This window comes from Ranitomeya variabilis, chromosome 4 (genome assembly GCF_051348905.1).
Source record: "Ranitomeya variabilis isolate aRanVar5 chromosome 4, aRanVar5.hap1, whole genome shotgun sequence".
Classification (NCBI taxonomy): domain Eukaryota; kingdom Metazoa; phylum Chordata; class Amphibia; order Anura; family Dendrobatidae; genus Ranitomeya; species Ranitomeya variabilis.
The window spans coordinates 463,356,867-463,380,831 of record NC_135235.1 but is presented as its reverse complement, the minus strand read 5'-3'; the positions used below and the strand labels follow the sequence as shown (position 1 = coordinate 463,380,831).

The 23,965-nt window shown below is 42.0% G+C and overlaps 1 protein-coding gene across 2 annotated transcripts in view; it reads left to right on the top strand.

The window, feature by feature from the left end:
- Positions 1 to 23,965, top strand: part of ZNF335 (zinc finger protein 335) — a 176,766-nt gene that overhangs the window by 50,528 nt on the left and 102,273 nt on the right. The gene's annotated exons all lie outside the window — the stretch shown is intronic.

Below are 23,965 nucleotides of genomic sequence, written 5' to 3'. Positions count from 1 at the left end.
AACAGTGAAAAATTTAAAGAGATCTGAATACTTTCCGTACCCACTGTATGTGGGTATATACAAAAAAGTATGGTAGCAGCACACCATTATCCATGAAAAAAAGCTATTTTAATAGCCCATATGGTGACATTCAATGTGGCAGAAGGGAGAAATGCCTACATCCATCTACGCTTTGCCGCCCTCTCCCCAGCCCACCTTTTTTCCTTCACTTCCAGAATTTCTTGTTTTATTCTCCACTTCTCTTTGTAAACAGAATAAGAAATGTGGAAATTTGCTCCAGAGTGATAGCACTGGAAACTTCACGGGCCACAGTAAAGTAAGAATAGTATGGCCCTGAGAATATTGCATAAAAAAACCAAAGTGATTTTTAAGTATCTTTATCATGCAAGTATGAAAACTTAAATATATAATTTTGATATCATATGTAATCATATTGATCCGCAGATTAAAATAATTCAGTTAGTACATTCTAAGTGCTTTAAAAAGATGACAAAAAGCAATACTTGTCAACTAGCCCTCGTGGCTCTCAAAATATTGAAAAACAACTTCGTTCATCTTCAGAGCGCAAAATATCTGTAGCCCCATAATGACTGGGCATTTTTTGACTGATGGCGGTTTCCATGTCGCTGCAATAACTTTTCAGCAGTCTGGTGGGAGCAGGTCAGTTCCTTGGCTGTGTAATATAAGCATCATCGGTGCCTGTGCTTTTTGACCTGGGATCATGTGATGGCTGCTCGGCTTAGTGCTAAATCGCCTTTCTTCCCAGCTGCTGGGGCTAATATGGATGTCCAGCTACAGTGAAATACTAAGTAGAGTTCCTCAGAGATTATGATCTCCTGGTTATTATGTTATTTATACAATAAACACTTTTATTGCACGTTTGTTACATAATCAGAACAAAGAGCTGCCCATGTGTGTTATCAACATGACTATAACAACCCAGATAGATAATCTAACAAATTACTTATTGAGAAATGAGAAAAAGTGTCAAGAATTATCTATTTCTATATTTGCATTGCAAAAAATGCTTAAGACAGTAATTTATATGTGCCCTCAAAAGATAATACAATGTATCGTGCTTTAAAGGGAACGTTATTTATCAGCATATATAGGGTTAAACTGTAGTTAAAATCAGGGCTGTGTGTCGGTAAGTGAAACCTCCGACTCCTCAATTTCCCTGACTCCGACCCCACAGCACTGGTCACTACTGAGCATGTGCATAAAGTGCAGCACAGATTCATCTCCACTAAAAGCCCAGGTCCTTAGATCAGGAACAGAACAGACATTTATAGGACACTTCATAACTTTCCCAAATTCTTAGGGAAAACATTTACATCACATCCTGCAATGTACTACTGTACCCAATCTATATATATATATATATATATATATATATATATATATATATTTCCTAAGGGGTACTTCCATCTGTCTGTCTGCAACTTCCTTAACGGATGTAGCGAGATTGGGGCGGGATTTGAACACCGCTTCACTTTTTACTATTGATGCTGCCTATGCAGCATCAATAGTAAAAACATAGAATGTTAAAAATAATAATAACAAAACCCAAAACATTATATTCTCACCTTCCGAAGTCCGCCGCAGCCGGTCCCAAGAATGCATTGCGGCACTGACTCGAGATCACTTAGCGGTCTCGTGAGATGACGACGTGCGGTCTCGCGAGACCACTACATGATCTCGACTTATTGCTGCAATGCATTCTTAAGACCGGAGCGTGAGGGGCATCGGTACAGGCCTCGGCTGGATCCGGGGGCCGACGTAAGGTGAGTATATAACTATTTTTTATTTTAATTCTTTTTTTAACAGGGATATGGTGCCCACATTGCTATATACTACGTGGGCTGTGTTAGATACTGCGTGGGCTGTGTTAGATACTGCGTGGGCTGTGTTAGATACTGCGTGGGCTGTGTTAGATACTGCGTGGGCTGTGTTAGATACTGCGTGGGCTGTGTTAGATACTGCGTGGGCTGTGTTAGATACTGCGTGGGCTGTGATATATACTGCGTGGCCTGTGCAATATACTACGTGGCTATGCTATATACTACGTGGGGTGTGTTATATACTATGTGGCTGTGCTATATACTTCGTGGGCTGTATTATATACTACGTGGCTATGCTATATACTACGTGGGGTGTGTTATATACTACATGTCTGTGCTATATACTATGTGGGCTGTGTTATATACTACATGGCTGTGCTATATACTACGTGGGCTGTTATATACTACGTGGCTGTGCTATATACTACGTGGGCTGTGTTATATACTACGTGGCCTGTGTTATATACTATATGCCTGTGCAATATACTACGTGGCTATGCTATATACTATGTGGACTGTGCTATATACTATGTGCCTGGGCAATATAACACATGCGCTGTTATATACTACGTGGCCTGTGTTATATACTACGTGGCCTGTGTTATATACTACGTGGGCTGTGTTATATACTACGTGGCTGTGCATTCCAGAATACCCGATGCATTAGAATCGGGCCACCGTCTAGTTTATTATATATTTTAGGAGTCGAAGTCGGTCCATTTTGTAATGACTGCACCAAACTGGACTCCGACTTCACAGCACTGGTTAAAATCCTGCTTGGCTTCCTTATGAGAGAACAAGAATTTTTATCTTCCCTGCAGTCGATCACTTTCACTCATGGGGGTGGTGCATGGAGCGGTTCCACTCACTGCGCACTATACTGTGGGCACGACTGTAATCACTCCCCAGACATCCAACTCTGCGCACACCCTGCACACATATTGTGCAGAGCAGGCTGTCAGTCAAAATGCCAGTTTCCTCCGCTGCCCCTGTGACTGAAAACGAGCAGCTATAGGGACCATGTAAGCTCATTTTTCTCCTTGTAGCTGATGCTCCTATAAGGCAGACCAGACACGATTTTAATGCTACCTACCTGCAGGTTAACCCTTTAATTGTTTGTAAATGGTACGTTTGGATGTGGCAGGTTCTCTTTAATTAAGACCTTGTCACACCAACCACAGGGAGGGAGGGAAACATGACTGCTGAAATGCAAAAATCTAAAAAACTCTCATAACTAAGGATTTAAGCATTTAATAGTGCCCCATTTTGCCCATTTTTTGCAGTATATTTACTTGAAATTGCCTCACTTGGACATCTTCTCATAACAAATTTTGAAAGCATTTCTCTTAAATGTATTTCTGGGAAGTGGTTTCTATGCCATGTATAATGTAATAATCTTTCATAACTTCTCTGAAACATATTTAGAACCAGGGCTGGATGTAGAGTTGTGGAGAATGCAGGCCCGAAATCTCAGTCCCTTAATCTTTCATCACAACTTTTTAATGTAATTGCCACTGCACCCCCTAAATGAATCAATCCCTTTTTTATATTTGCATATGTGTGTGTGTATATAGATAGATGTGTACAGTATATGTCTTTTATTTTCTCTGCATTGATAACATAGACTCAATGCGCACAAATTACAAGAATAAATCAGATGTTCAGTGCAGTGACTATATACAACTTGAGTTCAGAATGCAACATAAACATTCAAAATATAACTTCCCATCATTTACATGCAGTATACATGCATACATACATGTCACGAGTGTGTCAAGCCAACCTGGGCGTTCTGAGTGTAGAAGATCATTGTGTATTGTGAATCGCAGATCTTCCATTTAGGGCTCGTATCGATCACCGTGAAAAAAAACTTTCTGATTTTGGTCGAGAAAAGTAGGATTAGTGTCATGCATGCAATTTTTATGTGAGTACAATCCGATTTTCACACCTAGATCCAAACCGATTACCATACGATTTTTAACATGAGCTTTTACATAGATTAATTATCTATGTCATTTACATAGTTTTCAAAGGAAATAAATTGACGCTTACAGTAAAATCACATCGGGACCCGACAGGATAGCTTAGATGTATTTCATACAGTATATACACATAGAATAGATATAAACATGTCAGTTACATATATAATTAGTACAGTGCATGTGAAGCTTACTGTACATGTATTTAATTGATAAATGATTATTTTTGTGAAATAAAAAATGGCGTGGGCTCCAGCATAATTTTCCAAACCAGCAGAAGGAAAGACGACAGCTGGGGGCAGATGTTTATAGCCTGGAAATGGGGTAATACACATGGAGCTTCCCAGGCTATTAACATATTTACATACGCTCAAATCTGTATACTTAGCCTTTACTGGTTATTAAAATGGGGGACTTCCCCCCAAAAAAAATGATGTAGGGTCCCCCTACAATTAATAACCAGCAAAGGCTATGCAGACAGCTTTAGACTCATATTAATAGCCTAGGAAGGGGCATGGAATTTGGTTTCTTTTGGTTTAACGACCCTTTTTATGGTCACAAACATGCAGCTCAATTTCAGCTGCTTCTCATCTGGTTGTTTGCGCTTCCTATAAAACCTGGCCAGGCCCTGTCTTGCCAGTAAAAGCTCTGCTTCCTTGTTCTTAGGAGACGCTGTAATGAATAGGAGATTTGTCTTTCGGTGCTGTGTGCTTAAGCTAAGTGTTTGAAGAGAAGTTGTTGTGGAGGTGTTCTGTAGTATGTGTGTGTTTATTTCCTGGTCCCTGTTCCATTTAGTTTGTTCCTCCCTGTCCCTATCCTCCTTCCTATTATTGGTTGCTTTTGTATGATAGAGGTTTTCTGTTATCCCTGTTTTGTCTTGTGTGCCTTGTTCATATTATATTTTTGGATATGAGGGTGGAGACTCGGGTCTCTCTACCCCCGGGAAAGGGATAAATAGGGTCCCAGTTCCAGGGACAGTTTGAGGCCCCCCTCCGCTACTTGAGACAGTCAAAGCGTGACATTTTCACTGGCCACACATTTTTTATTTATCTTGTTATGGATCCCATTGTAGTCCTTGCCAAATAATTGCAGGGCCTGTTGTTTGAAGTGTCAGACCTGCAATCTAGGGTCTCTCAGCAGCAGACTGTTGGTCTGGCGGGCACTCAGGCTGAACCGGAACCTAAGGTGGCCCTCCCAGATAGGTTTTCTGGGGAACAGGATTAATTTATAGTGTTCCGTGATGCCTGTAAGTTGTATTTTAGGCTTCATCCTCGTTCATCTGGGAGTGATGAGCAACGGGTTGAGATTGTTATTTCTCTCCTTCAAGGAGATCCTCAGTCTTGGGCCTTTTCACTTCTGGCGGTATCTCTGGTCGGTTGATTATTTTTTTTTGAGGCTCTAGGCCTGGTATATGATGATCTGGACTGTCTACATTGCTGAGTCTAAGCTATGTCAGCTCCAGCAGGGAGATCGGCCAGCAGAGGAATTCTGCTCAGAGTTCTGTAGATGCACTACTGACACCCAGTGGAACAATCCTGCTCTTAGGAGTCAGTTTTGTCAGGGCCTGTCTGAAAGACTAAAAGACGCCTTAGCGCTTTACAAGACTCTCAAGTTGTTGGAGGCCACCATGGCTCTGGCCATATGCATTGATAGATGCCTCAGTGGTAGACCTGTTGTGACTCCGCCCTCTAATGGTATTTCCTAAAGCCAGGTTCACCCTGTGTGCTCTGAAGAACCGATGCAGTTAGGAGCGGCCGCCCTTCAGTATGAGTCTCTTACGGTTCACCGCAAAACGGGGCTGTGTTTTTTCTGTGGTCAAAAGGGGAATTTCATTGGGGTCGGTTCTTCTTTCCTCTTTTTCTTTTTTTTTTTTTTTTCCTTAAAGCACAAAAAGCCGTCTGAAGACTTCTAACCCCGGGTTGTGTGGAGTATAACAACCTGGGTGTATATATCTCCTCTGCATGTGTATCTCAGCTTTTCCTACTTGCAAAAGTGTTTAATGGTATGAAAACTGAGAAAATATCCATCCTCTTGGATAAAGCTAATATGGTGGATGCTTGGTTCGCAGTGGATCTTGGTCTTTCCTGTAGTACTCTGATGAAGCCCGTCACCATACTTGCAATTAACCCTGTGCCTCTCGGTCAGGGAAAGTTTGCGCAAGTAGTGTATGGTGTGAACCTATGCACAGGGGCTCTTCACAAGGAGCTTTCTTGTTATTGCTTGGAAAGTCTCTTATTGTGTTGGGTCTTCCTTGGTTGACTAAGCATAATTCGATCATAGACTGGTAAGCCAGAAAGATTATTAAGTTGAGTGATTTTTGCAAAAATGTTTGCCTAGGTGCAACTATCTCTCGTGTCTCCACTATAAAATCATTCCACCTTTCCTGTCCGATTTTGAGGAAGTGTTCTCTGAAAAGGGGTGTCAAGAATTGCCTCCTCATTGTGTGTATGACAGTCCTGGTATTAAGAATGTCAAGCGGATGCTGGGGGTGGGAGTACTGATGATGCTGTCCCTATTTTGCAAAAAGGGGTGGTCGTATCCGCAATATGTTCTGAACTTGGGGGTGAGGTACTGAAGGCTTAGAGGGATGCACCTGCTGGTCCTTCGGGGAAATTGTACCTGTTCATCTGTGTCTTAAAATTTTGAAGGTACATCATGACTCGGCTCTGGCTGATCACCCAGGTAGTAAGGCGACCTTGGTTCTCCTTTCTCATCATTTTTGGTGGCCAAGGTAGCGATAGGATGAAGTTGACATTATCTCTTCTTGTTGTGTCTGTGCGCTTTCCAAGTCTCCTCATACTCATCCGTATGGGGCTCTTTTGCCATTGACCATTCCTGACCGATCATGGACTCATTTATTCATGTATTTCATTACGGATCTTCCTTCCTCCTCTGGTAAGACTGTTATTTGTGGTGGATAGGTTTAGTAAAATGGTGCACTCTATTGCGATGTGGTGTAAGATGAGGGAATCCAATTTGTATCTACATTTTGGAGGGCCTTTTGAGCTCGTTTAGAAATGCATATAGCATTTTCTTCAGCGTTCCATCCTCAATCTAATGGCTAGACTGAATGCCTAAACCAAACTTTGAAGATTTACCTCAGATGTTTTGTGTCAGATAACCAGGAAGATTGGTCTTCATTTCTACTACTGGCTGAGTTTGCATTAAACAGTCGTTGTAGTGAGTCCACTGGTAAGTGGCAATTTTTTTTTTTTTCACATGTGGCTACCATCCACAATTCTGTATTCTGTACCTTCAGTAAAGATCAGTCTTCAGGGGTTCCTGGGGAGGAACAATTGTCTTCTTTGCTCTCTCTCTCTCTGTGTGGGAACGGGATCAGAATAATTTAAAGATCATGGGGACAAATACAAACATATGGCTGATAAGAAACGATTTTCAGGTTCGGACCTGGGGATGAATGTAAATTTAGTATGGTTATCCACCAAAAAATATTAAACTGAAAGTTCCTTCTAGGTTTATTGGTCTTTATAAGGCGGTCACTGTAATCAACCCTGTAGCTTTTCGTCTCAAGCTTCCGCGGACTCTCAAGATCCATAATGTTTTTTACACATCTTTGCTCCAAAAATTTGTTGCGGCTGTGCAACCGTCACCTGTACCACCGCCACCTGTTATTGTTGATGGCAATTTAGAATTTTGGGTAACGAAAATCAAAAATCATCGATTCCCGTATGGTTCGCCACTCTGTACAGTACCTGGTGTATTGGAAAGAATATTGGAAAGGAAGTGGTTAATGACCCTTTCTATGCTGGTCAGAAACTTGCAGATCCATTTTCAGCTGTTTTTGATTGGGGTCATTACCTCTTCCTATAAAACTTGGTCAGACCCTTTTTTTCTTATCAGTGAAAGCTCTGCTTCCTTGCTCTTAGGAGACGCTGTTCTGAATAGGTGTTTGCTGTCGCTATCTCCTGATCCCGGTTCCCATTTAGTTTATTCCTCCCTGTCCCTATCATCCCATTGTTGGTTGGTGCTTTTGTATGATAGGGATTTTCTGTTATCCCTGTTATGTCTTGTGCGTCTTGTTCATATTATATTTCTGTATATGAGGGCAGAGACTCGGGCCTCTCTACCATCAAGAGTACCACCGGGACAGGGATCGTTAGGGTCCCAGTTCCAGGGACAGTTTGAGGCCCCACTCCCCTACCTAAGACCATCACAGGGTGAAATTACATAATTTACATACATCATACATATATCGAAAATATACAGCATACATGCATCATTTACATACACTGTACACATACATAATATACAAACAGCATATGTACCGTATATACTCGAGTATAAGCCGAGATTTTCAGCCCAAATTTTTGGGCTGAAAGTGCCCCTCTCGGCTTATACTCGAGTCATGATCGGTGGTGGGGTCGGCGGGTGAGCACTGTCATATACTCACCTAGTTCCGGCGTTCCTGGCGCTGTCCCTGCAGTCACACTGTCTTCGGTGCCGCAGCCTCTTCCCCTGAGCGGTCACGTGGGACCGCTCATTAGAGAAATGAATAGGCGGCTCCACCTCCCATAGGGGCGCAGCCGCCTATTCATTTCTCTAATGACGGTGCCGGTGACCGCTGATAGAGAAAGAGGCTGCGGCACCGAAGACAGGCAGGGGGAAGGAGCGGGACGCCGGGAGCAGGTAAGTATGACATATTCACCTGTCCTCGTTCCACACGCCGGGCGCTGTCTCCATCTTCCCGGCGTCTCTCCGCACTGACTGTGCAGGTCAGAGGGCGCGATGACGCATATAGTGTGCGCGCCACCCTCTGCCTGATCAGTCAGTGCAGGGAGACGCCGGGAAGATGGCGCCGAGGAGCTGCAAGCAAGACAGGTGAGTATGTTTTTTTTTTTTTTATTGCAGCAGCAGCAACAGCTATGGGGCAATAATGGACGGTGCAGAGCACTATATGGCACAGCTATGGGGCAACGGTGCAGAGCACTATATGGCACAGCTATGGGGCAATGGTGCAGAGCACTATATGGCACAGCTATGGGGCAACGATGCAGAGCATTATATGGCACAGCTATGGGGCAATGGTGCAGAGCACTATATGGCACAGCTATGGGGCAATAGTGCAGAGCACTATATATATGGCACAGCTATGGGGCAACGGTGCAGAGCACTATATGGCACAGCTATGGGGCAATGGTGCAGAGCACTATATGGCACAGCTATGGGGCAATGGTGCAGAGCACTATATATATGGCACAGCTATGGGGCAATGGTGCAGAGCACTATATGGCACAGCTATGGGGCAATGGTGCAGAGCACTATATGGCACAGCTATGGGGCAATGGTGCAGAGCACTATATATATGGCACAGCTATGGGGCAATGGTGCAGAGCACTATATGGCACAGCTATGGGGCAACGGTGCAGAGCACTATATGGCACAGCTATGGGGCAATAATGGTGCAGAGCACTATATGGCACAGCTATGGGGCAATAATGGTGCAGAGCACTATATGGCACAGCTATGGGGCAATAATGGTGCAGAGCACTATATGGCACAGCTATGGGGCAACGGTGCAGAGCACTATATGGCACAGCTATGGGGCAATAATGGACGGTGCAGAGCACTATATGGCACAGCTATGGGGCAATGGTGCAGAGCACTATATGGCACAGCTATGGGGCAATGGTGCAGAGCACTATATGGCACAGCTATGGGGCAACGGTGCAGAGCACTATATGGCACAGCTATGGGGCAACGGTGCAGAGCATTATATATATATGGCACAGCTATGGGGCAACGGTGCAGAGCATTGTATATATGGCACAGCTTTATGTGGAGCATCTATGGGGCCATAATGAACGGTGCAGAGCATTATATGTGGCACAGCTTTATGTGGAGCATCTATGGGGCCATAATGAACGGTATGGAGTATCTATTTTTAATTTTGAAATCACCGGTAGCTGCTGCATTTTCCACCCTAGGCTTATACTCGAGTCAATAAGTTTTCCCAGTTTTTTGTGGCAAAATTAGGGGGGTCGGCTTATACTCGGGTCGGCTTATACTCGAGTATATACGGTAATATCTTTTTAAGTTGGACTTTGCGTTTATCTGACTTTAAAATCCACCAATGTCTATAATTGGGTCAATGGGCTGCGAGCAACCTGATTTGGGAATATAGCATGTACGGAGATGGGAAAAATTGCTTGCTCCCTAGTAGACATCTGACTGCATGCTCCATGTGACAGGTTCCCTTTAAACAAGATAAAGTTTTGAAACAAGAAAGCTTGTGAATTATGTGCTACTTGTTTACTGAGAGCAAAGCTTGAGGGAGACATTATGGCAGACTTATCAATACTCTCATAGGAAAAAATCATTAATTTGTGCAATGTCTGAAATATATTTAATAAAATGGCACAAGGCTCCAGATAACTGTCTGTATTACCACTATTTTTACATGTTGCAATTTGTGACAATTCCAAACATAATATATGAGCTGTTCTGTAAATTGTAAAAGTTCGTTCTTTAACCACTTCACTCCCCAAGCCTGTTTTCACCTTAATAACCAAGCCAAATTTTACAGTTCTGACCACTGACGCTTTATGAGGTAATAACTCTGGAACGCTTCAATAGATCCTGGTGATTCTGAGAATTTTTTTTTGTGACATACTGTACGTCACGGTAGTGGTAACATTTGTTCGACATGACTTTTATTTGTGGGAAAAAAAATGGAAATTTGTTGAAAATGTTGCAATTTTCAAATTATAATTTTAACGCTCTTAAATCAGAGCGTGGTGTCACACAAAATAGTTAATAACATTTCCCACATGTCTACTTTACATTAGCATAATTTTTTAAACATTTTTTTTTCTTTTTTTAGAAATATTATAAGTGTTAAAAGTTGACTAGTGACTTCTCATTTTTTTTCAACAAAATTTGTAAAACCATTTGTTAGGGACATTACATTTGAAGTGACTTTGAGGGGTCTATATGACAGAAAATACCCCAAAATGACATTTTAAAAACTGCTCAAAACACACTAAAATACGGTAGTTTATTTACTCTTCAGGTGCTTCACAGAAATTTTTAGAATATGGAAGGAAAAATTAACATTTAACTTTTTTTCACAAAAAATTACTTTAGACTTAGTTTTTTATCGTCACAAAGGTAACAGTAAAAAATGGACCCCAAAATTGGTTCGGCAATTTCTCCTGTGAATGCCAATACCCCATACAGGTCCTTCTCAAAAAATTAGCATATAGTGTTAAATTTCATTATTTACCATAATGTAATGATTACAATTAAACTTTCATATATTATAGATTCATTATCCACCAACTGAAATTTGTCAGGTCTTTTATTGTTTTAATACTGATGATTTTGGCATACAACTCCTGATAACCCAAAAAACCTGTCTCAATAAATTAGCATATTTCACCCATCCAATCAAATAAAAGTGTTTTTTAATAACAAACAAAAAAACCATCAAATAATAATGTTCAGTTATGCACTCAATACTTGGTCGGGAATCCTTTGGCAGAAATGACTGCTTCAATGCGGCGTGGCATGGAGGCAATCAGCCTGTGACACTGCTGAGATGTTATGGAGGCCCAGGATGCTTCAATAGCGGCCTTAAGCTCATCCAGAGTGTTGGGTCTTGCGTCTCTCAACTTTCTCTTCACAATATCCCACAGATTCTCTATGGGGTTCAGGTCAGGAGAGTTGGCAGGCCAATTGAGCACAGTAATACCATGGTCAGTAAACCATTTACCAGTGGTTTTGGCACTGTGAGCAGGTGCCAGGTCGTGCTGAAAAATGAAATCTTCATCTCCATAAAGCATTGACCCTGCCCTTGATGAAACACAGTGGACCAACACCAGCAGCTGACATGGCACCCCACACCATCACTGACTGTGTGTACTTGACACTGGACTTCAGGCATTTTGGCATTTCCTTCTCCCCAGTCTTCCTCCAGACTCTGGCACCTTGATTTCCGAATGACATGCAAAATTTGCTTTCATCAGAAAAAAGTACTTGGGACCACTTAGCAACAGTCCAGTGCTGCTTCTCTGTAGCCCAGGTCAGGCGCTTCTGCCGCTGTTTATGGTTCAAAAGTGGCTTTACCTGGGGAATGCGGCACCTGTAGCCCATTTCCTGCACACGCCTGTGCACGGTGGCTCTGGATGTTTCCACACCAGACTCAGTCCACTGCTTCCTCAGGTTCCCCAAGGTCTGGAATCGGTCCTTCTCCACAATCTTCCTCAGGGTCCGGTCACCTCTTCTCGTTGTACAGCGTTTTCTGCCACATTGTTTCCTTCCAACAGACTTACCATTGAGGTGCCTTGATACAGCACTCTGGGAACAGCCTATTTGTTGAGAGATTTCTTTCTGGGTCTTCCCTCTTGCTTGAGGGTGTCAATGATGGCCTTCTTGACATCTGTCAGGTCGCTAGTCTTACCCATGATGGGGGTTTTGAGTAATGAACCAGGCAGGGAGTTTTTAAAAGCCTCAGGTATCTTTTGCATGTGTTTAGAGTTAATTAGTTGATTCAGAAGATTAGGGTAATAGGTCGTTTAGAGAACCTTTTCTTGATATGCTAATTTATTGAGACAGGTTTTTTGGGTTATCAGGAGTTGTAGGCCAAAATCATCAGTATTAAAACAATAAAAGACCTGACAAATTTCAGTTGGTGGATAATGAATCTATAATATATGAAAGTTTAATTGTAATCATTACATTATGGTAAATAATGAAATTTAACACTATATGCTAATTTTTTGAGAAGGACCTGTATGTGAGGAAAAAACACTGTTTGGGTGCATGGCATGGCTCAGAAAAGGAGTGACGTTTTGGAACGCAGGTTTTGATGGAATGGTCTGCAGGTGTCATGTCATGTTTGGATAGCCCATGATGGTGCTAAACAGTGGAAACCCACCACAAGTCACCCTATTTTGTATCTAGATCAGTGGTGAGCACTTTGAACCCCCAGATGCCTCTCAGAAGTTTATAACATAGAGATGTGAAAATTAAAAAAAAAAATTCCCACAGTATTGTTATTTTAGCCCCATTTTGTTTTATTTTCACAAGGGTAACAGGAGAAAATAGAACCCCAAATTTGTTGTGCAATTTCTCCGGAGTACGCCGATACCCCATATGTGGTCAAAAACTACTTTTGAGGATAGAGGCACATCTCAAGAGGGAAGAAGCACCATATTGGAGTTCATATTTTGCTGGACTGGTTTGAGGGGGCCATGTCACATTGGTCGAGCCTCTGCGGTGCCAGAACAGCAGAACCCCCATAAGAGAAACCATTTTACAAACTACATCTCTCAATTAATTCATCTGGGGGTGCAGTGACCATAGTGACAACACAGGTGGGTCACAGAATTTTATACCATTGGGCAGTGATTTTTTTTACCTCCAAAATGTCGTTTTATCCCCATACTTTACATTTTCACACTGAGAAATGGGTAAAAATGGCACCAAAATTTGCCCCACAATTTCTGCTGAATGTAGAAATACCCTATATATGGCTGTACAGTACTACTTAGCCACACGATGAGCGCTATTTGCCTCCTGGATCGCAGATTTTTCTAGAATAATTTGCGGACTCCATATAAACACAGGCACTAAATGCTAGAAAAGCAGAATCCCCACTCAAGTTACCCATTTTGGAAATTATACGCCTTTGGGAGTTTATCTACAGATGTAGTGACTATTTTGACTCCATGGGTGTTTTCCAGAAACAAGCAGCAGTGGATGTTACTGAGTGAAAATTGCAAACTGCTGTTGTAGTGACCAGCTAATATTTTCTGGAGACACACATCTGTAAATTATGCGGGCTGTCCTCGCTACAGAAATGCCAAACGTATGGACGCTACATGTGGTTTAGGCACACTGTGGGGGCTCAGAAGGGAGAAGGGCATTTGGGTATGGGAGCGCAGAATTTGCTGAATTTCTTTTGGTGGGCGAGAAGCCATTTGGCTTTTTCAGAGCCCTTATGCTACCGGTAATGTGGAAGCCCCCTATATTTCCATTGACAGATGACGGACCTGAGTGGTGACTTTTTTGTGGATTGAGTTGAAGCTTTTATTGGAAACATTTTACATAACTTTTGGGATCTTATTTATCCTGTGCTCTACGCTGAGCACTTGCTTTGGGTTTCCATGTGAGGTAGAATTGATAAGGCACCTTTATTCTTCGGTTCAGTACGATTACAGTGATACCACATATTTGTTTTTAATGTTTTGGCGCTTTGACACAATAAAAACTATTTTATAGAAAAAATAAATGTTTTTTCATCACTTTACTAATGAGAGCTTTATCTTTTTTAAATTTCTGCTAATGGAGCTGCATGGTGGCTTGTTTTTGTGGGACAAGATGACGTTTTCAGCAATATCATTTTTATTTACATTCATCTTTCTGATCACATTTTATTCCACATTTTGTTTGGCGGTATGATGATAAAGCATCATTTTTACCACGATTTTATTGATTTTTTTTTTTTTTTTGCAGTGTTCATTAGAGGGGTTAACTAGTAGGACAGTTTATAGGTTGGGTTGCTCCAGACGCTTTTTTTTTTTTAACTTTGTCCAACTATGGGACTTTCACTTTTTGCAATCTGATCACTTGTAAAGCGTTGCACAGTGGCATTCCTATGCTTTGCAATCTGTCTGCACTGCACTGAATGCTTTGAGCATGATCTAGGAAGTTTTGCTAGCTCTGGTGACCCAGATTTCGTCATGACGACATCGGGTCGCCATGGCAGCGATCGACCCCTTGCGATGAAGTCGCAGGGCACAGATCAGAGAGCAGAGGGGCTCCTTCCCTTTATGTGCCTGCTAAATACTGCGATCAATATCTATCTCTGTATTTAGGAAGTTAGTGTCGGGAGGGGTGTGGGCACTGCTTGCACCCTGAGCCCTGTGCCCGGGCGATCGCCATGGCGTATCCATACATCAAAGGTCAGTAAGTACCAGCCGACCATGACATATGGATATGTCCAATGTTGGGAAGGGGTTAAAGGGAGCCTGTGAGTAACATTACTCCTGAGCAAATCGAGCTGTGGCAATATAATTATGAAAGATGCCTACTATATCTTCGTCATCTGTATCTCTGTACCGCAATTAAGGTTCGCAAGTTCACTAGTGGACGTATCAGTCTATGGATCCTGTTCGCTCCTGCCAACGCCATCTCGGTTTGTGGCGCACAGAGGTTATCTTATGCGGCAGATCATCTATCCTCACTGTCAGGAAGAAGGAGCACCGCCGGTGAGCAGCACCGAGGTGCCATAGACTGCAGATACACTTGTAAACCTAACCTACATATCAATAAAATCCTAGTTTTAGTGCAACAGTGCAGCGCATTTTGGTATAGTAAGCATTTTTTATCATATCTTATACTGCTATAGCCCGGGTAGTGTTAGTGACAGGTTCATATAAAGTCTTTATGTTAAAATTTTGCTTTAGATTGACTAAATCATGTTCTACCATCACACATCATTTTTAAAGCAAAGCTCAAAAGTGTCTTATGTCCAAAATAGGATGATCTGCTGTAAGATGGATGGAAACAGAATCATTACAATCTCTCTATAAATAGTTATTGGTTAATTAGCTCTGCTTAATCCTTAATGGAGCAGTTGGACATTAGTAGTCAATGTTGTATGGATTATGGTTTGCTCAAATAATGTAATTTCCAAAGCAGAGAAGATACAGTGTGGTCCATAGTGGTGTGAAACCTACCTAGCTGACATGAGGCCTATCTGGGAATGTGGACCCCTTTGGGTTGTAGCCGAATTGATTTTGAATTAAGATGAGGTTATATTATGGGATTCCCTGGTTTCCACAATGTAACCCCTATACCAGGATTTGGACTAAGGTCAGGGCAGGTGACGTTCTCTTAGATGGCAGAAGGTAATTGCAGGACAGCTCACAAAATTTGATCAGTAACGAAATAGAAAGTTTAGACGTTCACATTTGCGCTTTGGACAGACACAGAGCAATAGGTAGGCCTAAAGTGATAGACCGTTAGCTGATGATCATTGGTTAACACTGGCTCACAAAAACGCAAAGAATGACTATCTGCCCACTAGAGGAAGCACATAAATCCCAGCCAGGTAACCGAATTGGCGAGAAGGATGCCATGGAGAGAAGCCGAGGAAAGCAGTGGCTGCAAAGAGTGGGAGGAGAGCAGTGGCTGTGGAGAAATAGCGGTGTTTAGTGATTGTCACAGTTCCCCCCCTTCTGCAAGCTACTTTTTCTTAGGCTTGTGAAAGAGATGAAATTTACTAATTAGAGATGAATCGTTAATATTTTCTACTAGTTCCCAGGCCCTCACCTCTGGGCCAAAATGTTTCTAGTCAAGAAGGTAAAGTAATTGGATGTCTTCACATAATTTCTTTTAACCTGAAGTTCTGCATTAAAATCAGGGCATAGATTCAGAGACTATAACTCTACTCTTAGAAAAACCTTTGGCAATTTGTGGGTTTTAGTGCACTATAATGATCTGTTTCCAAACCATATACAGTCATGGACAAAAGTGTTGGCACCCTTGAAATTGTTCCAGAAAATGAAGTATTTCTCCCAGGAAATTATTGCAATTACCCATGTTTTGTTATACACATGTTTATTTCCTTTGTGTGTATTAGAACAAAACAAAAAAAACCTGAAAAATTCAAATTGGACATAATTTCACACACAACCTCAAAAATGGACCCACAAAATTGTTGGCACCTTCAACTTAATATATGGTTGCACACCCTTTGGAATAAGTAACCGCAATCAATCACTTTCCATAACCATCAACAAGCTTCTTACACCTCTCAACTGAAATTTTAGACCACTCTTTTGATAACTGCTCCAGGTCTCTAACATTTGAAGGGTGCTTTCTCTCAACAGCAATTTTAAGAGGTGTTAATTGGGATTTAGATCTGAAGTCATTGCTGGCCACTTTAAAACTCTCAAGCGTTTTGTTTCCATCCATTTCTGGGTAAATCTTTTAAGAATGTTTGGGTTCATTGTCCTGCTGGAAGACCCATGTCCTAAGACGCAAACCCAGATTTCTGACACTGGACACTACATTGCGACCCAAAATGCTTTGATAATCTTCAGATTTCATGATGCCTTCAACACAGTCAAGGCACCCAGTGTTAGAAGCAACAAAACGACCCCAAAATATCTTTGAACCTCCACCATATTGGACTGTACGTACTGTGTTCCTTTCTTTGTAGGCCTCATTCCATTTTCGGTAATCAGTAAAATGATGTGCTTTACTAAAAAGCTCTTTGTCTCATCTGTCCACACGACTCTTTCCCAGAAGAATTTTAGCTGGCTTACATACATTTTGACAAACTGCAGTCTAACTTTTTTATGTCTTTGTCAGCAGTGTGGTCTCCTGCCATAGCGTTCATTTCGTTCAAATGTCGACAGATAGTCTGCGCTGACACTGATGCACCCTAGGCCTACAAGACAGCTTGATTTTTGGGGGAACTTTATTGGGGCGTCTTATCCAGCATCTGAACTATACTGTGTTGGTACCTTTCATAAATTTTTCCTCTGCGGTCCACATTCAGGGAGATCATCTACAGTGCCATTTGTCGTAAAACTTCTTCATTATATTGCGCACTATGGACAAAAGCGCATCAAGATCTGTGGAGATGGACTTGTAACCTTGGGATTATTGATATTGTTCAACAATTTTGGTTCTCATGTCCTCAGAAAGTTCTCTTCTTTCCGTTCTACATGCTTGGTGTGGCACACACAGACACATAAAAGGTTGAGTCGACTTCTCCTCTTTTATCTGGTTTCAGGTATGATTTTCATATTGCCCACACCTGTTGCTTGCCACAGAAGAGTTTGAAACAGCATCACATGCTTGAAACAAAGTTGTTTACCCACAGTTTCGGAAAGGTGCTAACAATTTTTTCCTGCCCATTTTTGGAGTTTTGTGTGAAATTATGTCTAATTTTCCTTTATTTCTCAGGTTTTTTTAATGTTCCAATACACACAAAGGAAATCAACATGTGCATAACAAAACATGCGTAATTGCGCTCATTTTCTGAGAGAAATGTTTCATTTTCTTTAACAATTTCAAAGGTGCCAACACTTTCGGCCATGACTGTATCTGCAGATAAAGCTTTTAAATCACTCTTTTCTGCTTTACTGGAGCAGCAGCTACAGGGTGAAAATGATCTTCTATCCTCCCTGCTGCCACTCGTTTCCAAGTATTGGGGCGGTAAAGGGAGCTGTTAAAGTAACCCCTTTCTATGCTGTGAGCGTGGCTGTAATAACTTTCTGGCACATTCATTGAAAACCTGTTACACACACACTCTCGGAAGTGAATATAGTGCTCTCAATGTATTGAGTGACCTTAACAATCCTACATGAGCTTATGACTGGAACCGCAGCCACAGAGGGAATATAAGGTAATTTTCTCCATGTAGTAGCTTCACCAGTAAGGCGGCCAGGAATTTTAATGCTGTTCACCTGCATATTAAACATGTCTGTAGGTAAATAGCATTTCTGTACATGACAGGTTCCCATTAAAAAGGTTCTCCAGGAGATGTAGAAAAATAGCAATGGAGTATTGCTCTGGAATTCCTAAAAGTGTACAGTCTACAACCTGTTAGGATTATGCTGTCACAGCATTCGTCATGTTTCTGCTCCTATACAATTCACATACTTCCCTTCCACTTCTCTCAATGGAGCATGATCCTATTAATGTGTATGTTACACAGTACAGAGTTGCTGCTCGTTTCTTCATGCATCAGAAAATCCTGTTAAGCAGATAGCCTTTGAGGGAAGCCAGGGAGACGTTGAGAGTGAGATATATGAATCATATCAACGTTTCATTTAAATCGAGAAATGGCTGTTTAGAGGATTTTTTTGTGTTCTGCCAAATTGGAAAGTTGTGAGCACTGGGGTGTCTGCAGCAACATTTCAAATTGAGGAATTAGGACGAAGCATATGAGGACGCTGCGCATACATGATAAACAATGACAATGTGATTATCGTAGAAAAATTCAGTCCACTGGAGTAAACAAGCCCTGTTGTCCTGCCTAAAGGAAACAAAAGTGTGGGGGTAGTTCTTCAAAATTTTATGTTTTCCACATTACTGTTGGATTACAAATGATTATCTGTAAACTAAAAACCTCCTGGATGAATACTGAACTGCTTTTTGTGCGAAAAACTTCATATGTAATTGATTGAGGCGGAAGATATGCCTGACAATCAGAATAGACAGACTACTGTAGTAAGGCCAGGTAGGGGAATGAACTGAAGACAAGTCTACTATCATAGAGAAATACATTTCCAGAGAAAGAACATGTCACCCTCACATTGAACATATGGGATTAGTTATAACTTGGGAGCTGAGAAAAAGATGACACTTAAACCTCCATTGAAGTATGGACCCCCTACTATGAAAAGGTAATTGCAGCAGAGATGTGCTCTGGGAACCAGCCACCATGACAGGGATTCGTTTACTCAGAGGCTGAGAAGTACACTTCTAAGGCAAGAGCTTCCACTGTTCAAAGCAGTGGTCCCCAGACTTTTTGGAGCCAGTGGTCAGTGATGAATATTGGAATTTGCATCTGATACTTATGAGATATACATTTTTTTGGGCATCATAGCGAAGGGGTGATCACAACGCATTCATTCACATCACCATAATGCCATTCTAACCCCTCAAACTTAATATTGGTCCAATGGATCCACTGGTTGATGCTTCTATCTGTGCCATGTTTCATCCATATGGAAAGGTAAAATCGTGATCGGAAACATGATGACAATATCTACCACCTGAGACCTCCAGGGGCGAATATATCTTACGACCAGCACCCATATGAGCTCACATATGAGATATGTGGGTGTAACCTTGATGTAATAAAAAGCAGAATATAAGATGTTGCATTTTATCAGTCCTGGAAGGTATAGCTTGCTGTGGTGCTGTCCTTTGTCCTAAGGAGTTCCTCCCTCTGCTAAGCTCTAACCCATTTCCATGACACCGGTTTACTACTTTTCTTTTTTATCCCTTTTATCTTATGTGATTGTATATACCTTATTGTTTTGTTCCCATTTTGTATCATCTTTGTATAATTTTTTTATAAACACTGCCCACCTTTCTGGATTAAATATATAAAATGTAATTTTCTCTTGCTCTGTTAATCGCACCCCTGAAGCCATACGCTACCTCTAATGGGTGTCTTATTTATTTATTATGCTTTGCTTATATAGCACTATCATATTCTGCAGCGCTTTACATACATGGGCCTGCATGAAAAATTGGTGCTTTCAGCTATTAGTGGTTTGTGTTATTGTGGAACTGGCAGTGACCGTACCAGGGTGTATACATATATATATATATTGTGTTTGAATCGGAGATGTATATACCATATGCTCACTGTGAGTTCTTCAATAACTGGCCTAGTTGTGGAAGTAGCCGCAGCCTTGTCCATCACTCGTTAGTCATTTGCGTAATTGCCCTGACTATTTGAGGCAGTGTAGTTGTGTATCCAGACAAACTGGTGACAGCGGTGGAATCTGCATGATCTCCCTGGTGTCATCCGTGACATGTATAACCCAAATATTTGTATGGTCAGAAAAAATTGGTAAGTCTCTATATAAATCAGTTGGGTCCCAGGTGACAGGCAACGGAAGCTACAGATTTTTCATGAGAACTCTTGGTTTCTTCACAAGTGGAGGAAGCCACCACAAAAGTCCTTAACATGTTGAGGTAGAAGTACTGGGAAAAATTTACCGTATATACTCGAGCATAAGCCGACCCGAGTATAAGCTGAGGCAACTATTTTTACCACAGAAAACTGGGAAAACTTTTTGCCTCAAGTATAAGCCTGGTATGCATTGTCCCATCATCCCCATCCTGGTATGCATGACCTCCTCATCCCCATCCTTGTATGCATGGTCCCCTCATCCCCATCCTGGTATGCATGACCCCATCATCCCTATCCTGGCATGTATGGTCCACATCCCTATCCTGGTATGCATGGGCCCCCTCATCCCTATCCTGGTATGCATGGGCCCCCTCATCCCTATCCTGGTATGCCTAGCCCCCCGCAGAAAAACATAACATAAAAAAATCGTACTTACCGTCCCTGCGTTCCCTTGCAGCGTCTTGTCATTTCTCTTTAATAGCGGACACAGTAGTCGCAGCAGCCGGGTTCCTGCAGCGGCGGGGTGATCACATGTGCCCGCTCCTAAAGGGAATGAATATTCACTGCTCTCCACACTCATGGTTGTGGAGGGCAGTGCATATTCATTCCCTTAAGTAGAGGGCACACGTGATCACCTGGCCGCTGCAGGAACCCGGCTGCTGCGACTACTGTGTCCGCTATTAAAGAGAAATGAATACTCACTTCCAGCCAGGGCTGTGGAGTCGGTAAGCCAAACCTCCGACTCCTCAATTTCCATGACTCCGATTCCAACTCCCATCAAAATGGGCTGCGACTCCACGACTCCGACTCCACAGCCCTGCTTCCAGCACAGTCAATATTCATTTCTATTTAGCAGCTGGCAAAGGCTTTAGCCGCAGCAGCCGACTCCTGCCTACTGTGACCCGCTGCTCCCCCTGCATTATCTGGGACCCTCAGTTGAGTATAAACAGAGGGGGCTTTAGCCGCACAATAAATGTAATTAAAAACTCGGCTTATACTCTAGTATATACGGTTAGTCCAATGTCTTGTGCACACCTGCATGACTAACTGGGGGAGAATGATCCCAGGAAAGAATTTGCTTCCTTCCATCTTTTTAGGCCGTATTCACACATCTGAGAGAAACCGACCAATTTTTTTTCTCAGGTGTCATTTCTAGTTGTATCAATTAGCAATTGTATTAATTGCGGACTCTGATCCACAATAGGATGAGAAAAGGTCGTGCTCTGAGACCCGCAAACACATTTTTAAAAACGATGCATGTGACTCAACAAAATTGTATGGATTAGTCTAGTGTCCATGGAAAAAAACAGCATTAAGACATGTCAAACAGATGCATGTCATGTAGCTACGTCGGAGAAAGGTCTTTGGAGAAAAGACCACAGGTTAAGGGGCTTGTCTGGGCATAATGGAAAAATTCACCGGATGACTTGGAGTTCTAATAAATAACAAACCAACTGATACTGACCTACAGGCACTCACCTGGATCCAGTGCTGGTCACCTCGATGTCTGTGCTTACGCCGCAAGAAGCAATGTCGCCGTTCCACCAGCAGCAGGACCCTTGTAGCATGTGATTGGCTGCAGCGGTCAGGTAACTTCACTAGAGTGTCATCATAAAAACGTGATGCACTGCTCAAGTCACTTGACCAATCACAAGCGCAGCTGTCCAGCTACTGGTGGAATGGTGACTTCTATGTAAGTGCATGCACTGGATCCAGTCGGGTGCTGTTAAGTAAAAATCACATCTTATTTTTTACAGCTGCAGCCATGGATGAACCTTTCCTTTTGCCCGGACAACCTCTTTAAGGCTTTCTCTTTATTCCCTCTTTAGAAGAGTACAACCAAAGAAGGAAGATCTGGTCTTCTCAAGGAGGCACTTCTCCAATTTGGCATATAAGTGGATGTGCATCCAGTCAGGGCAGGACAGCATGTACATGTTTCCAGTGGGTCGTACAGATATCATCCAGGTGCACAACCAATGCATAAATACGATTTCCGAAAACGTCACTGATGAATTCCTGGAAGACAGCCAAGGCAGTACTGAGACTGAAAGGCATGATTAGATACTTACAGGGGTAATCCGGCTCTGCTCATTTCCGCATTGGAGGTGAGCTGGGCCAGTGACGTCACTTGTTCAGATATTTGCAGGCTCACATGCGTGCTGCAGGCATCCTGTACCTGTCCTATTTATTAGAATGCACAAAACGTCGAAAAGAATCTTCATAGGCACAGCAATGTCAAAACCACCAGTATATGTGTTCCATCTTTTGTCACTTCTCTTAACCGCATTAGGCTTCGTAAGATGTGAAACGGCAATAAGAAGTGACCTGACCGTTCTTCAAAAACAATGCGGCTACACCAGCGTCAAAGAGATGTCGTGTGCACAAACCCTAACGGGGTTCTAGAGTTGCCTGCAAGACACAGGAGCTTACTCTTTGTATTATGCCTCATAGCATTGATTGTCATCCTGAATATTACTAAGAAGGACGCTGGTAATGAGGACCGAGATCTTGGCTCGTTTTCAGACTGTAAGTTCATACTTGGTGTCCTGCTGAAGGTTGTGCTATTCCCTCAGTGTCTGAACCATGCCTGCTATATTTACACCTGTCCTTGTTCTCAGACGCGCTAGGATGGAAGGATTACTCTGCTTGGGCTGGCAACAAATCACAATCTGGCTCTAAACCTGGCTTGTGAAGAAGAAAATGTCTGTACATGGCTCTAGCAATTCTAACCTCTAACCGAAAAAAATAGGCTGTATTACGGATTTTGACTTCCCCATTGACCTCCATTTTTTCCTACAATAGAAATTGACATGTTGTGGATGAGAATTGTATATTGTTCTCCACTTTACTGCTGTAAAGCTCCGGACAGACGATCTGCAGCAATTCTCGTACATGTGGACGTTTCCTAACACGCTCAATTCTTTGTCTGCCCATGGGATGATGTTTTCAGTGTTGTGGGCTCGATTTGGTATCACTTGGGTAAACGTCTGTTATTATAGTCAGATTAGGAAATATACCATATAATTTGTATTAGTTCATCTTAAAAAATGGAAACAAAAAGAAGGGAAGATGAAATCCTTGGAATCTACTTTATACGTTTCGAGCATCTACATTTTTAGTCCTAATGATTAAGAACTTATTGTAGGAAACACATAAAGTAGATTCCCGGGAATTCATTTTCTTTTTAAATGTTAATCAGAGATCTTCCATTTTTCACACTTGCCACAAAGTCTTTTCAGCAGTCTCATTATCATCACATACAGGATAATAATTAAAGGTAATGCCCCTAGACACAGTAGCTAAGGCATTATTCACCATTCATAGGTGGTGGTCACAGCTCACCGCCTTCCCCTCCCTTCACAGTGACCTTTGCCCAGATTAAATCATGCTCAGATGATATTTCTATACAAGTAAATGGGGATGGAGTCAATAAAACAATGGCAGAAAAACATGTTTAAAACAAAAAAAACATTTCCTAATGACAAAAGTTACTTGCTTTTAACAATTTTGGTGCT